This window comes from Canis lupus, chromosome 10 (assembly GCF_011100685.1).
Source record: "Canis lupus familiaris isolate Mischka breed German Shepherd chromosome 10, alternate assembly UU_Cfam_GSD_1.0, whole genome shotgun sequence".
In the NCBI taxonomy this organism is placed as follows: Eukaryota; Metazoa; Chordata; class Mammalia; order Carnivora; family Canidae; genus Canis; species Canis lupus.
In genome coordinates, this window is record NC_049231.1 from 63408028 (window position 1) to 63424896 (window position 16869).

Sequence of the window (16869 nt, forward strand, 5' to 3'; positions counted from 1 at the left end):
AGTAAACTCCTGGTCACCCTTCAGAGCTCCCCTAAAATGTCACCTCCTCTTGGACTCCCCCAGATGTTCCCACCACCCTGTACTGCCACAATCCTAATTATGTAATCGACAGTGCATTTAATTGTTAAGCTCGCTCGCTCTCCAACCGTGAGCTCCGAGAGGGAAGTGTGTCATGTTCACCACTCCAGGGTCAACACAGGTTTGTTAAATAAATAAATAAATAATACATCTTTACCCACCGATGATGGACCCAGGCCCCAACCCAAGGGGAAAGACTACAGCCAAGTGGGTGTGGGACTTAGTGTTGAGTAATTCCCCCAATGGAACAGTGTTAGCTGTTAGAGATACATTCCCAGCTGCATTAATTAAGGGCAGGGTGGAGAGAATGCCCTTATTTTTAAATTTCAGGGCCTGGGCAGCTACAAGCTTAATTTCCTTGTTGGATCCCAACTTAAACTCTAGCAGTTCCTTTACTAAAAACTCCTTGGCAGGCAGCCCCTCAAAGTATGTCTGTGGCTACTGGCTGCCCGTTTACAGGGAAGACACTGTGCATAGAAACCATCTATCAATCTGATGGCACAGAAAAATCTTCAGATGCAGTCTGGTCCCACCACAGCATTTAATCAGAATAGCAGCCTAGAGGCATCTTTATTTAAACCAAGGAACACGGACTCAGGACTAATTCTTTTCATGCAGAAGGAAAGCACAGGCTTTGTCGGTTCATTAATTTATACTTTCTGTAGAGTCCTTGAAGAATTCCCAATTTCTCTATTTCTTTCAAAATGTTTTATTAGCTTTCTAAATTAGGACAGTTACCGCAAATGGAAAAGTACAAAATTCAAAGTCGGTGAGGGGATAAAATCCAGCTCCCCCCCTTCTCACACTCCCAGCCCCCCCACTCGAGATAACCCCGGTTGGCAGGCAGCGCGCACCCTTCTTGTTTTTCTAGGAAGACACAGAATCCAACTTGTTTCTTGGACTTTTCTTGTTTCGGTCTTGGGAGAAGCGTGTGCGCAACATAAAAGCAAAAAAAAAAAAAAAAAAAAAAAAAAGGTCCGAAGGCTGCGAAATCCAAACTTTCCCAGGTCGGACTGCGAATTCCTGTGTCTCGAAGAGTTGCACCCACGAGGCTCGGCGCATCCCGCAGCAACGTGCTCCTCGCTGAGATAAGAGCTAAGGACCCACCGTGCAGGGCGCCGGGCTCCCGGGTGCCTGACATTCCTACTTTGGCAGCTCCCTCCCCTTCGGCCGATCCCGCCTCCGAAAGCCTTCGGGAAAAAAAATGCAAATATTTGAGGGTAGAGAGTCCTTAATCGCCGTCTTACTAGTATAAAGGGGACTCTCTGTGCTCCCGAAGAGATAAGGACCAAGAGAGGGAGGTGCTTTCTGCCCCCCCACCCCACCCCACCCCCCGGCGCCCCTCCGAGCTGCGCCGCCTCCCGGACCCCGGCGCCCGCCGGACCTGCGCGCCCCACGTGCCCCACGCGCGGCGGGAGGCGGAGCTCCCTTCGGCGTGCAGTGCCCGGGCGAGCCAGCGGGGGCGCCGGCCGGGAGGTGCGTCGGTGCGCCCAGGTGCGTCGGCCCGAGGTGCAGTCCACGCCCAGGCGCCACCCAGGAGGGGGAGCGCAGGTGTGTCAGAGGTCAGCCTTGTGGGCTCCGGGGTGTCCGCCCTGCCCTGTGGGCGGCGCGGCTGGAGGCGCGGCGTCGGGACACCCCGCGTTTCTGCACCGCGAGGAAACCCTCCGCACGACCCCCCCCCCCCCATTCCCGGGCGGGTGGCAGTGGCGTCCCTGGGCTGGCGGGGGGGCCGCGGGCCGGCCCAGGCCCAGGCCCAGGCCGGTTCTGCCGGAGAAGGTCGCGGGGGTCCTACCCCGCCTTTGCGCTTCGTCCCCCAGCATCAGGCGCCCCGCGCCGGGGGCGACCTGCCGCTGCTCTAGGTTAGACGGGGCGGGAACCCGGCCGGCAGCCCTGCCCTTCCGAGGGGCTCTACTGTCTGGGGTCCCCCTCCCCTGCTTTAACCCTCCGCCTTCCCCGTGTGGACCTGGGGGCCCCGAGGGGAGGTCCCTGGAAGCCAGGAGGAGCACGAGCCGGGGAAGGCGGGCGAGTCGTGGGCGCAGCGCGGCCTCCCCCAAACTTGGGGCGCGGGGCTGCGGGCCCCGCGGGGCCGTGACGCGGGGGGCGGGGCCGGGCCCGATTGGCGCGCGGGGCGGGGCGGGGGCGGGCCCGGGGGCGGGGCGGGGGCGGGGCCGGGCGCCCAGAGGCGGCGGCGGCGGCGGCGGCGCCGGGAGCCGGAGCCGGGAGTGAGAGGCGCAGCGGCCGAGGCGGCAACAAGTGCCGGGGCCGGGCCGCGCCGGGGACTCCCTCGCCGCCGACGCCACCGGGCCGCCCCTCGCGGTGCAACGGATGGAGCGGGAGCGGCGGCGGTCGCCGGGCTGAGCCGCGCCGAGCGGCCGGAACGTGGATGCGGCCGGGATCTCCCGCCCCCGCCCCGCTGAGCAGGAGCTGCTCCCGGACAAGGTAGGGCCGGGGCTGCGAGCCGCCCCCCCCCGCCCGCCGGCCGGGCCCTGCCCGCCTCCCTCCCGGCGCCGTCCGTCGCCGACTCGGGCTTCCCGCGGCGCGCCCCGGCAGGAGGGCGGCCCTGTGCTCCCGCCGCATCCCGGCGCCCCCTTCCCCCGCCTCCCCGCCCCGGGGCCGGGGGTAGGGACGCCCGCGGCTGCGCGTCCTCTCCGCCGCCCGCCCTCCCCCACCCCCCGCGGGGCTCCGGGACGCCCCCTCCTCGCTGCACCCCAGCTTCCGGGGGGCCCGCGCGGGGGATGCGGGCCGCGGGCAGGGGCGCCTGGGGCGGAGCGCGGCTCCGGGCTCGCACCCCTCGCCCCGCCCGCGCACTGCGCCGGCCTCGGTTGCCGCAGGGGGAGATCAGGTGTTCGGGGAGCCTCGGAGCCGCGGGCCGCGCTCCCCGCCCCCCCCGCCGCCGCCGCCCCCGGGCCCCCGGGCCCCCGGGCCCCCGGAGGCTGCTTGCTCTGAAACTTAGGGAGAACCTTCCGCTCTGACCTCTAAAAAATTGTTCCACGCCGCCCGCGTTGAATGATTAACCAGGCTGCTCGTCCGCGAGCGGGGGAGGGGAGGGGGGGAGGGGGGTGCTGCCGCGGGCGCGTCCAGGCCGGCGTTTGCAGAGCACCTCGCTGGGGGGGCGGCGCGGGGGCGCTCGGAGGGACCCCGCCGGCTGGGGCTGGGGCTGGGGCTGGGGCTGGGGCGCGCCCGGACGTCCTGGAGGGACCCCCCCCCCCTCCGCCGCGGCAGGCGGACCCTCCTGGGGGTAGTGAGACCGAGTCACCTTAGTATCCGGGCCACGGGGGCTTGGGCTTAGGGCCGTGGAGCCCCAAACCCGTTCTCTGCCCACAAGTGTCCGGGCGCGAGAGCCTGCCTGGGACGTGAATGCCTCTGAGCTCGCGTTGGCTTGGAGGCTCCCTCTCCTGCTCAACACCCGGGAACACGCCGGCACGTTGTCCCCGCTCCCGCGGCCTCCCGAACCTTCCCAATCTCGTAGAAAGATGGTTTAGGACAATGGGACGGCGTCGTCCCGCCCTCCCCGGTGGGAGCCGCGCTGGGAGCCCGGATTGCCAAACCCCTTGGTGCACACGGGCGCCCACTTGTTATAACAGATTCTTCCGGTGAGAGGTGGCCCGCGGGGTGAGGATTGGGACCGGGAAGGGGCGGGGGTGGCCGAGCCCGGCCAGTCCGAGCGCCCGGGAGCCCCGCGGTGTCCGGGTCGCGCCCGTGCGGGACTAGGGAGAGCGTTACACAGAGCCCCTGTGCCTTTTTTTTTTTTTTTTTTTTAAGATTTTTATTTATCAATGAGAGACAGAGAGGCAGAGGGAGAAGCAAGCTCCATGCAGGGAGCCTGATGCGGGACTCGATCCTGGGTCTCCAGGGTCACGCCCTGGGCCGAAGGCAGGCGCCAAACCGCTGAGCCCCCCAGGGGTCCCCAGCCCCTGTGCTCTTAAATCCGATGGGCTTTTAAGACCAGAGAAGCGCAGAACCCTATAGAATTCTCTGTGTAAGTAGAGGAGGCTCTTCCCTGCCCAGCTTCCCGGATGTCTTTATCTTTGGATCTCACGTTTGAAATTACTTTCTCAGTTTGAAATACTGCTTTTCCCCCTTGGCCATCTCCCAAGAGCAGGGGCTCACGGCTCTTCGGCTCTTCGTTTAGTTTTTGTGCAGATGGCATGTGTGTTGATGGAAGGTCTAATTCTCCATAAAAGTTCAAGTCCCCCCCCCACGTTTACTGGTCCTGAATCTGCCACATACTGCTCAGTCCTCAGGCAGGTTGTTGATCATCCCAGCCTTATTTTCCGTAGCAGGGTTGGGGGATGGCAGGGCCTACTCTGCAACATTGGTTTTGAGGACAAATGGGATCATGTTTGTCATGGCTCTGCCTCATGGCTCCTGGCTCTGCCTCATGGGAGTTAAGAGGCGCTTAATGAGTGGTGGTCACTGCGTAGTAACGGGTATAGAAGTCCCTCTAGGCACCAACTTCCCCTTACCAAAAACAGTAACTGGAAACCATTTAGATTGGTCTGACTGAGGCCGAAATCAGCCACATTTGGCAGATGCAGATAAAGCTTTTAAAATCCAAGAAATGAAGTAATCCTTTGATGAAAATAAACATAATATGCTTGTAAAAAATTACGATTCCCCCCCCCCCCCCCCGGTTTCTGAAGGATAACTATAATGGGCTTGTAGTTTTGAAGAGTTCTTTGTTGAAAAAAACACAATTTAGATTTCTCCAATTCTAAGATACTACGGTTTTACTAAACGAGGAAAGTGGAACTAATAATTCATGGTTGATTTTTCACTATTCAACTTGTTAAAATATGTGCCCTTTTTTAGAGGTACATTGGGAAAAACGGAGTTATATTAGGAAATGAAGAATCTAAAAAAAGTGGATCATTCTGCTTAACATGATTGCATTGTTGGTACAAAGCTAGGATGTTCTGGATCGAAATGCATGGGGCTTTTTCAGCTGATGCAGGATGAAAAGATGAATCCATTGTTTCTTAAAGAAACTTTGAATCTTTAAGTTTTAATGTGTTCTAGTAATGCTATTTTTTTGTTTTGTTTCTTTTTAAACCATAATTTAGGGATCCCGACCCCGTGCTGTGAATGTGCCTGAAGCATACTCTGTTCTTAACACACTGGGTCAGTGCTTTTAATTATTTCTAACTTGCTTAGTAGCCACAATATTTAACTTTACTTAGTTTTCTTTTGACAGTTTTATTGGACAGTTTGTTAAAGACTTTAACAATTAATAGATACCAGTGGTTACTTTCATAAACATTATGATTCTTGCACCTGGGATAATATTTGGTTATATAATCTATCGCAACATGCCCAATTGTGGTGTATAAGTTACAGATACTGGAAAATTCTCGTAAAGGCAAATTTATGGTCTTATGTGCAAATGCTCAGGAGGAACTAAAATCATTTCAGTCAGTTGCCTGGCAATTTTAGTGTATACAGAACCTTGAAACATGAATTAAACTGGGCTCTGACAATTTGAAAGTTGGGTTTCTTGGCTGACCTGATCGAAAGCCCCAGTAAGGGACCACAGTACATCCAGCCAACAGGTGTGGAGATACAGCTGCCTCCTCCCTCACAACCCTCCCCCCCCCCCCCCCCCCCCCAGGGTGGGATGACTGTTAACTAGGTGCTTCCCAAAGATGTCCCCAAATTGTGGGATGAATAAATTCCACTCTCTGGAGAGGCAATTACCATTCGAATAAGAGGTACATGTGTGTGGTATGACTTTTAGAGAATTGATGTAATGATTTCATCATCATCTGGTGGTGAGGCTTTGCTAGTCTGAACACAGCGTTGGTGGGAAGAACTTGTACTTGATGGAGAATTTGTTATTAGGGCAAATGTGGTACAATCACTGCTGGAGAAAGTTAATCGTACTGGTTTTCTCTATGCTAGAACTCTGGAGCTGAGATTTGGACTTCCTGTGTGAACTGTTATGTTCTTTGTCCCTCAGCTTTGTCCCCTTGCCTTTCTTAATTTTTGTAACAAAATCCAAATTTCCTTTTTTTTTTTTTTTTTTTTCCATAGCCTCCATGCCCAGCATGGATCTTGAACTCCCGACCTTGAGATTGAAAGTCTCATGCTCTACCAACTGAGCCAGCCAGGTGCCCCCCAAATTCACATTTCTTTTGAGAGTCAGCATTGTTGATAAAGTTATAACATGTCTTGAAATAGTTTATGTAATTTTAGTTTAGGTATTTCCAGGGTTAACTTTGTTACAGATTATTTTCTGTACATCTGTGAACATTCCCTTAGAGCCGGGTTTGAAATTATATTCTGATGTGGCTACAGGGGGGAAATTCCCAGTAGCCAGGAAATTGATACTTTCTACTTTTCATTCTGCGGCATTTAAAAACTGGTTTATTGTTCCAGTGCCTTCACTCTGATGCGATTAGGATGTACGGTGTTTACCAGAATACTTTTTAAAAATGATTGTCCAAGGGAATCAATTCTAGCGTGTGGCCAGGTTCTGTCGAGGGGCGGTGTGGTGGTTTAGTGGTTAAGAGTAGGAACTTGGAGTCAATCAGATGAAGAATTTTTTTTTTTTTAAACTCGAGGTCTAGCATGAAGTGGGAAATGCTGTAATGCTGTGGGCAGCTCCTGAATCCACCACCCTGCTCAAGAAGCAAACATTTTTTAGTACCCCAGAAGGTGCCTGGGCCCCTTTCCAGTCACTATCCACTCTCTAGAGGGGAACTGTTACTCTGACTTTCAGACATCTCAGATGGGACTCCTTTCATATGGATTGTTCTTGCCTGTTCTTGAACCTAATATAAGTGGAATTACAGAATCATACTGTGTATAGTCTTGTGAAACAGACCTGGTTTTGAGTTGGTTTTTGCCACTGTGTGACTGTGGTTACTGTGACTAAGTTACTTAACCACTCTGAGCCTCAGTTTCTTCATTTGTGAAGTGGGTGAGATGAAGCTCTATCTCAGATTTAATAAGAAGATTAACGTGATCATATACCTAAAATATCTAGCACTGTGCTTGCCATGCCATTTCTTTGTCCCTCTTTTCTTTCTTTTCTTTTCTTTTCTTTTCTTTTCTTTTCTTTTCTTTTCTTCTTTTCTTTTCTTTCAATTTTATTTATGTGACAGAAAGCACAAGTAAGGGGAGCAGCAGCAGGCAGAGGGAGAGGGAGAGGCAGACTCCCTGTTGAGCAAAGAGCCCAAGGTGGGACTTGATCCCAGGACCTTGGGATCATGACCTGAGCCAAAGGCAGGTGCCCAACTGACTGAGCCACCCAGGTGCCCTATTTCTTTAAAAAGGTGATAACTAACGGAGTTAGTTAGACCCTAAGAATTTAGTGTCTGACTCTTGGTTTCGGCTCAGGTTGTGATCTCATGGGCTGTGGGATTGAGCACACTCAGTGCTGAGTCTGCTCGAGATTCTCTCCCTCTGCTTCCTCCCCCAACTCACCTGTGTGTTGTCCCTCTCTCTCTCTCAGAATAAATGAATAAATCTTGGGATGCCTGGGTGGCTCAGTCAGTTAAGTGTCTGCCAGTGGCTCAGGTCATAATCCCAAGGCCCTGGGGAACCTGCTTTTCCATCTTGCTCTTGCCCTCCTGGATTGTGCGTGTGTATGTGCTCTCTCTGTTGAATAAGTGAATAAAATATTTGAAAAAATCTATAAAAAAAGAAAAAGATAACTAAAGCAATTCTATCTTCCTTGCTTTAATATGCTATTTAATAGGCTATACAAGTTATGTTGGCCTTTTACTGAAAGTTAGAAGCCAAGTCTTTGTTGATTCAACACTTTGTTGATGTAGCTTTCAGCTTAAATAAGACATCTCTTTTTAAAAAAGATTTTATTTATTCATGAGAGAGAGAGAGAGAGAGAGAGAGGCAGAGACACCAGGCAGAGGGAGAAGCAGGCTCCATGCAGGGAGCCCGATGTGGGACTCGATTCCAGGAATCCAGGATCACGTTCTGGGCTGAAGGCAGGTGCTAAACCACTGAGCCACCCAGGGATCTCCAACATATTATTTCTTGATAACTGATCTCTTATTATTTTTTTTTTAATTTTTTAATTTATTTATTGATAGTCACACAGAGAGAGAGAGAGAGAGGCAGAGACATAGGCAGAGGGAGAAGCAGGCTCCATGCACCGGGAGCCTGACGTGGGATTCGATCCCGGGTCTCCAGGATCCCGCCCTGGGCCAAAGGCAGGCGCTAAACCACTGCGCCACCCAGGGATCCCTCTTATTATTGTTTTAAAGATTATTTTGGAGAGCAAGAGAGAGACCACAGTGGGGAGTGGCAGAAGGAGAAGGAGAAAGAGTCTCAAAGACTCCACATGCCCTGAGCCCAAATCAAGAGTCAGACACTTAATGGACTGGGCCACCCAGACGCTCCTCCTGTTATTTTACTTGACATTTCCTGTATAAGTCATTAAATGACAGTCATTGAAACGTCCCATTTAGAGTTAGTTGATCAGTCACTGGAGGTCACCTGCATGGTATAGGCTGTGGTGCAGTAGTGACAGCTTACCCGGATTATGAAGTCTGTGGGAGAGTGGAGATAGGAGGCAACGGTAAGTGCCTGGGGTACCCAGGAACAAGGTTTACTGCCTTAAATTTTGTGAAATAATTATTTCAGAAGTGAAAGCACAGGGCCAGTTGTTAGGCTCAGACCTGCCTTTTAAAACATTTGCAGCTTCTGTAATCTTCCTCTGCAAGTGATATGATATATTCAGTGGTCTCATGTTCCCAGTGTTTTTGGTGGACTTTTTGGACACTTTCTATTTTTGGAGCCATGCTTTGAATATAACTCGGGTGGTACTGTGGCATTCTTTCTAAAAGACTTTTTTTTCCTTACGATGTTTAATTAGGGGGAAAGCTCAAGGTAAGGTAAAGGAAAATAAAATTAATTTCACCATCTCTTAACACTGTAACTACCCTTAACTTGGCTTGGATCCTTCCAGGTTCTTTTCTTTGTATGTGTACACTTCTAGAATAGGCTTAGAAGAAAATGCATTGCTGATACTTTAGGTAAATTTAAAATGGATTATATGGGCCTGCCTAGAGATACCTGGCTGAGAGGGCAGGAGGCTTTGAAGGCTTGGGTTCAAATCCATCCCCATTCTGGGGATGTGGCTGTACTATTATCAGCAGTGCTGGGCGTGGAAGTCCCCCAGTACTCCCACCAGGACCCCGGTCTTCCAGATTACAGTAGCTGAGAGAGAAAACCTGTCCTTGGGACCCTTTCCCCCCAAGACCTCAAGATGGTATATAATCAGAGGAGCATTTTGTTCACTTAGCCAGTGTGCATCAATTGAGCACTTACTGTATGCCTAGCACTGTGCTCGGCCCCATGTATATTCCTAGATGCGTCAGGCACAGTTCTGCCCTCGAGTTAGCAGTCTGTGGGAAACTCTAACCCAGAAATGATGAAAGAGTGCTCCCGTTGAGGTGCAAGCCATGTGCAGTTTTGGGGGGCAGCCAAGAAAGGTTTCCTGAGGAAGTGGTGTTTGGGCTTAGCCTTAACGGATGAGTTAATAACTTTTTGGAGGGCAGAGACTTAGAGGCTTGGGGCAGTGTGTCAGGGAAATAGCAGGTGATCCCACGGGTTTGGAGGTCAGGGTGTCTAGGAAGGGGTGATGGACACGGTGCAGGCCAGTGACCATGCGAAGACGTGGTACTTGATACTTATGGAGGTCGTGGGAGCCATGGAAAGTTCTGGCAGAGAGGATGTCGTGACGTGTCAAGGTCAGGCTTGCCTTTAGGAGGATGCAGGGCAGCTTGTGATCATGGGCCTGGCTCATTTTACAGCCTCCCGATGGGGCACTGCTTCTCATTTGCCCCACAACAGTCTATTCTCAGAAAGAAGGCGGAGGAATATTTAAAAACTGAAATTACTTGATGCCCTTCTCTACTCAGAAACCTCCAGGAGCTGCGATTCTCCTCAGGCTGAAGGCGCGGTCCCGCCCCTGCCCTCCGTGGTGGCCGGTCCCCCTTCCTAGAATTGTCTGGCCCCGCTCCTGCCACTTTCTTTCTGAGAAGAAGGATTTGTCTGACTCCTTTTATCCTTATCATCTCTGCCGTCCTGTGTATTTGTCTCAGCTCGTATCGGCCTTAGATCACGGGCCTCTGGCCTCTACTCTTGGTTGTCGGTTTCAAACCCTGCTCCGTAGACGTAGGTGCTGCCTTTGCTCACTTCCTCAGTCTCCGGGGACACCGAGGGCCCAAACCGACCGGGCTGCGCGGGACTAGAGTGTATCTGTGCGCTTTATTCGAAAGAGAGTGAGAAGTGAAAAGCGTCCTGGTCGCTGGCCTGGGATTTGGAAACCAGTACAGGAAGGTGTGAAGGGGGATCTACGCGGACGGGTACACGGGGACCTTTTTATTTGACATTTTGAACATGGGAGGCTGCAGTGGCATCTGGGGGGTGGGGTCCAGGGGCGGCTACGCGCAAGGGCGACCCAGCAATAGGCCTGAGCCCAGGCCTGTGGGGCCAGGAGCAAAGCTTCAAAGATGTAGGAGAATGAGGAAGAGAATCTGGGTTCCGCGGTCTTGAATTTGGGGTGGGGGCCGTGATAGGTGCCCTGGGGAGTCCGGAGGGACCAAGCACTACGGAGATCCTAGAGGGTGAAGGGACTTGGGAAGGTGGGGCAGGGGCAGAACCTTTTCAGGGTGTCGATAGGAGGGGGGAGGAGGGGCTTGTGCCTGGAGCTGTGTCAAGGCCGCCCTAATCTCGAGGGCTGGGGTGTGACTTAGTGCGAACTGAGTGGTCCACGTAGAGAATTTGAAGTAAATTTTGGTTCCAGGGCTGACTTTAAAAAACGCAGAAAAACAGGAACGCCTGGGTGGCTTAGGGGTTGAGTATCTGCCTTTGGCTCAGGACATGATCCTGGGGTCCCGGGATCGAGTCCCACCTCGGGCTCCCTGCGTGGAGCCTGCTTCTCCCTCTGCCTCTGTCTCTGCCTCTCTCTCTGTCTCTCTCTCTGTGCCTTTCATGAATAAATAAATAAAAATCTTAAAAAAAAAAGAAAAAGAAAAACAAACAAAAAAACCTTTGTAACCATGGCAACCTACTTAGCTTCTGTTGCTTCCTCCACCCCCGAAGAAATAGGAAAAAGCCCTGCACGGCCAGCCTCACAGGTGGAGTGTTTAAATCCAACGCAGTCATGAGTCTGAAAGCATGAACACTGCAGTAAGGTTACTTCCACGGGCCATGGACTTGCTAAGGTCTTTAATTTGTGCTTCAGCATTATGTTGTTTTATATTTTCTTTGAAAAGCACTTAACATCCAAATGCTTCTCTGGAGTGCTGCTTTTTTGAGTCCCGGTCAGAGAGTAACACAATTAGGTTTAAAATACAAACAAAACAAAATAAAACCTTCAAGTCTGGCTCTAGAGTATTCATTGGGAAGCCTAGTGATGTTTTCAGAATCAAATATCTTTGTTCAGCATTGAAAGAGTCTAATTGGGTTTGTTCCAGTTACCATCTTTTCTTTTCTTTTCTTTTCTTTTTTCTTTCAGTTACCATCTTTTCTAAATAGTTAACATTTGGAACTAAAGGAATATATTTTACATTTATGGTTTTATGGCTGAATCTGACGCTTGTTTATAAGGAACTTATGTAGCTTTTATTCTCACAGTAAATGAGATGCAGCCATTTTATTTTTCTTCTCTTCACCACATAAGGAATTATTTTCTTCAAATGAACTTAAAATATCTCTCATGAATACTCCTATTTTTAACTGAATGTTTTTCTCTTTTGAATTTTTTTCCTTAAGGGTCTGATGGATCCTTAAAAAAAAAAAAAAACAACAACAAAACGCCTCTTTATAATGGAAATTTTCAAACGGGTACAGATAGGGAGAGTGATCTAAGGAAGCCTCAGGTGGCTGTCACTGGTTTCAGCGTGGCAGGCCTCGCCCTTAACCCCTGCCTGAGCAGGCGGCTTTGTGGAGCGCAAGTCCTGCAGGACCTCCAGGTCACCCACCGGTTGGAGAAGTAGAAACTGTGGGAGTGTTTGGACCCCCCGGGAAGGGAGAAGTGAGCAGAGGATGTGCACCGGGTGACACACGGATTTGTACGGCCCCTGACGTCTCCAAGTAGGGGAGAGCCTAGGACATGTGAAGGTGACATTCACAGACACACTTAAAATCAGATGATTTAAGCTGCTTGGTACAAGAGGCCCAGTTTCTAAGCTGCTCTGTCCTGTGCTTGTATATTGAGCAAACATAATCTCTTTTATTTTGGCAACATAAATTTTTCTTGGCAGGTGGCCAGAGAAGGAAGTGTTACCATTTCATCCCTTTAAATATGTGGACATAAGTCTTGGTTGAACAGGCCCCTTTTAATAAGACATTTGGATAGAAGGCTTGAAAGTATTTTAAATCTGTGTGATTTATTTTGATATTTGAAAAAAAAAAAAGCAACTTAAAAACCGGGCCTGAAGCTTCTTTTAGTAACTTCTTGAGATTTAACATTTGACAAAAGGAAGAGAGGCAGGGAAGGGAAAGGAATCCAGGAGAAGGGAACTGAGGGAGGGGCGGCGGTTTGCTTGTTGGTACCCCACTCTGAGGTTGCCACCCTAGGGTCACTTGTCACTACAAAGGGATTCTTCTGGGATGAGGATGGTCCCTGACTCTGGAGAAGACGTGGCTTCCCAGGGGGAGGCGCAGTTTAATTGGATCCTCAGTATGTGTGAGGAGCAGTGGTTGGGGTGCTTTCACCTTGGGGTTACAGCGTGCGTGTGTGTGTGTGTGTGTGTGTTGCGGGGGCTCGGTCCTGCCTCCCTCGGGGTTGGGGAGAGGGGATCTTGCCTCACCTGCAGCCGTTTGGGCCCGGAAGCAGTGCTGGGGGTGAGGGGTAGGTTCTAGGTAATCAGCTCTGGTCACCTGTTCTTCCTGAGAGGTTCCAGTTTGGGGGCAATCCCAAGTGCAGGTCGGGAGATGAAGCACATAAAGGACGACCTCAGGAAGAGGCGGGGGGATTTGAACCTGGGTCTTTGGGAGGAGGGCGGGCAGTGTTTCAGGCTGGGGGAGGCTACCCGGAGCACAGGGGTGGGTGCGGAGGACAGGAGTCGGTCGCCCCTCGGGGGTGCGGGGCCTCGGCCTTCTCTGGGAGGGTTCTGAGGGCCGCCTGCTTGGCTCGAGGTCAGGTGGCGGTGAGAGTGCCTAATGGGGGGTCGCCCCCGGCCCCACGCTGGCCTTCAGCGGAGCGGCGGCGGGCTGGGCGCGGGCTGGGGGCCCACCTGGCTCCCCGGTTCCTGGCGCTCGCCGTCCCCTCTCGGTCTTGGGGCCCTCAGGCCAGCTTTGGCGGCCGCGGACTTACTGTACCCGGAGGAACCTCCGCTGCGACCCTCAGGGCTGGGTCCCTGGATCCCAAGGCTGGGTCGCCTTGCCCCCCACGTGTTGGCTCCGTCCTGTCCTCCTGTCTTAGTAGGACAGTATCTAAATCTCTGCACGTGCCAGCGCCGCACAACTTCCTGCGACGGTCACGTTGTCAGGACAGTGAGTCGGGCGCTGGAGTCAGGCGCTCCTCCAGGCCTGGTGGGTCTCCCTGGGCCTCGCGCTCCGTGGGGTCACTTACTGTCACTTACTGCACGGAAGGGCAGGCGCTCTTGTGAGCGTGTGTCACTGGGCATCCGGGAACCGGCGTCCTAACAGCCAAGAAATTGAGACTTCCCCAGGCGATTTATTAAATCACTTAAAATAAACACTATCAATGTCATTGGTGTTGATTTAAATATTAAAGTCACAGAAGAAGTGGAACGTGCTGTGTGCACCCTCGGTTTTTGCAGCATGTTCAGACAATGTTCTCTCGATTTGGGGAGGTTATATTTTTATTTTTAGAAGGAAGACAAATGTAAACTTTTATTGTGCAGGAGGTTGATGGACAGGCTCTCAAGCTCTACATTTGTAGGGTCAAGAATTGCCACATGTAATTTAATAAGATTGGGGAGGGCGGTTGATTTGAAAGTTTGTCTGTAGAGCTTGCTGGAAGTAACATAGATACAAATCTCTATGCCAGAGAAAATGGAAGATTGGATTGGGTGTCAAGTGCTTAACATTAAAGTGATTGTTTTATTTTTTTTAAGTCTTTTTTTTTTTTTTTTTAAAGATTCATTCATTTATTCATGAGAGACGCAGAGAGAGAGAGGCAGAGACACAGGCAGAGGGAGAAGCAGGCTCCCTGCAGGGAGCCCGACGCAGGACTCGATCTCGGGTCTCCAGGATCAGGCCCTGGGCTGAAGGCTGCACTAAACCACTGAGCCACCCAGGGATCCCCAAAATGGTTCTTTTAAAATAAAAAATGTTTGTGGTCAGTTATCATAACCCATGGAATTACGTAGTGGGGAATGATACAATTTTGAAAGTCAGTTTTCAAACTTTGATGAGACAACTTTTCCTTGTGTAAATAAGCTAGTCTTTAGGTGAAATATTCATATATTTAAAAATGACACTAATCTCTTTTCCAGTACTTCTATCAAAGTACTCTCTTACTGATTTTTTTTTTTTTTAAGATTTTGTCTGTTTATTCATGAGAGACACAGAGGCAGAGGCAGAAGGAGAACAGACTCCCTGCGGGGAGCCCAACGGGGACTCCATCTCAAGACCCCAGGGATCATACCCTGAGCCGAAGGCAGGCGCTCAACCCCTGAGCCATCGGGTGCCCCTCTCTTATTGATTTCATCAGCTTTTCTTTATAAGTGTCTGTAGACAAAAGGAGTCCACAAAGCTGGCGCCAAATTACCTCCTCCCCTCCCTATCTCTATACCAAGATTGCCAAGCCATGCTGATGGCCTACTTATTTCTAGAAGCATTTATACAAGGTCATTTTGATAACTTGGTTTATATAATGGGATTCTTTTCTAGTCCAGTACTGTAATTTATGCTTATGCATTTTTATTAATTTGTAATTGCCTTCCAACCCTTGGGCCTGTGTTTGTTTATGGATTTATTTAATCGTAGTAGACTGTTTCCTGAGATGTTTTTAGGTTACGTACAGCATCCAGATGATACCAGCTAATGCTTCCGTGAGGGGTAAGGCATTGAGGGGGAAAGCACTGGAATTGGAAAAGGCTTGGCCCCCTTAGGAAGAGGAGTGGCCTGGACTGACAGCCAGCGGCCAGGTACACGACTCTGCGGGGCTGGAGATTTAGGGCCTGTGTGTGAAATTATACTCAACAAGCAGCATTGACTCTTGATGAAAAAGATAAAAACGAAAATAAAAACTTTATTTTTTGTTTCTTTACTGCTCCTCCCCTTTTACGCCCTCCTTTCCCTCAGATTCATTGACTCGGTATCCAGGTGCTGTCTGAGTGGCAGACACCAGAGATGCGAAAACGAAAACGATTGTGGCCCGAAAACGAATGTGGCCCAGCCCATCCCTGAGGCCCCCCACATCCTGTGGGTGTGTCAGGCTTGTTAACAACAAGTGTGGATAAGTCAGATAAATGTGTGTTAGGTGTTCCAAGAGCAAAGGGGAAGTAATACAAACACACCCAGGGGAGGGGATCAGGGATGGAGCCGCTCAAAGCAGTGCTGGAAACAACTAGCCTTTTTGCCCTTTTGTTGTTTATGTGGAAGGCCTAGAGTCTGAAGCTGCAAACTGAGGAAGAGACGTGGTCACTGACAGTCCTTCTCACCGCTGGCCTCACGGTCCTGATTCTCCCTGTGGGGGCGTCGGCTGAGGTCTGGGCCTCCTGGTACCTGGGTTTCCTCTTCTGTAAATGAGGTGAATTGAGTAGATGAGTGACCAGGCCCCAGAGAGGAAATTCTTACGTCTTCTTTCTAGTAAGGAAAGTGGTCTGTGATCTGTGTGTGCTTGTGATGGAGAGAACCAGTGAAAAGTTGAGATGGAACAGTTTGTGGCCAGCACTTAGCCTTCGATCATCTTCTCTGACACAGGCGGGGCCCTTTCCTCTGCTGTCCAGGGGACCTGACCTCTCACCTGCAGCAGCGTCCAGGGGTCCCTCGCTGGGGTCCCTCCTTCAGGCTGTGCTGCTGGAGGTGAGGGGAGTGGAGAGGCCGCATTTTCTCTGAACAGCTCCCACGAAAGGGTTAAGTCCAACTTTATTTGGGGGATTCTTGAAATCTTCTTGACCAGTGGCCCTGTGCGGTAGAAAGAGTAAGAGCTTAGTCTTGGGGTCCGGGTCCAGGCTCCAAGTGCTGCCTCCACCTGGATTAGCTCCATAGCCTCAGACGAATGGCTTCATAGTTTTGAGCTTGTGAAGATGAAATGAGAGGAGAGCCTCCGACATAGGAAAATGGGAAAGGGCATGAGGAAGGAAAATCAGGAAGGAAGCATATGGAAAGAACATCAATTAAGACGGGGAGATGTCCATTCTCTGTGAAGCTTAAAAAGAAGGACCGCATCCCGGGTCAAGGTGGATGGTGCCCTGTGTGGGCCCTGCCCTCGGGTGTGCGGTGCAGATAAACCGGTCTGGCCTTTCTGGTGCGGGGACGGAGGAGGAGGAGAGAACAGTCTTCTTTCTCTCTGTAGTTTTTCCAAAGGAAATAATAAGACAAAAAAGATGCATTTATGAGGTGATTCATTTTTTTTTTTTTTTTGATTATGCGGAAAATCCTAAACCACTCGCTGGTAGTTGTCTGGTGAGCCAGCACAAATCCCTGTGTCCGCAGGTGCGCGAGAGCTCTGCTGATAGGAGACAGACTCCTCAGAGCGTGCTCTTGCCCCCCGGGAACCCAACCTGCTTTACAGGAGTTAAATCTCAGTGGGGCTTCTGGGTGGCCCCCACTCTGGCTCTCAGCTCTTGGCTCAGGTCATGATCTCAGGGGTGGGAGATCGAGCCCTGCGTCGGGCTCTGCACT

At 51.2% G+C, this 16869-nt stretch overlaps 1 protein-coding gene across 5 annotated transcripts in view; it reads left to right on the top strand.

Annotated features, from left to right (window-relative positions):
- Positions 1–1610: 1610 nt before the first annotated feature.
- The window catches only part of B3GNT2 (UDP-GlcNAc:betaGal beta-1,3-N-acetylglucosaminyltransferase 2), a 120275-nt gene continuing 105016 nt past the window's right edge, over positions 1611–16869 (top strand). The window contains exons 1-2 of one of the 5 annotated variants that reach the window (XR_005366120.1): positions 2323–2517; positions 5142–5199. The gene's annotated coding sequence lies outside the window, so the exon portion shown is untranslated. Of the gene's footprint in view, positions 1630–2300; positions 2518–5141; positions 5200–16869 lie in introns of those variants that run through there. The other 4 variants (XM_038551380.1, XM_038551381.1, XM_038551378.1 and 1 more) reach the window with 4 other exon arrangements.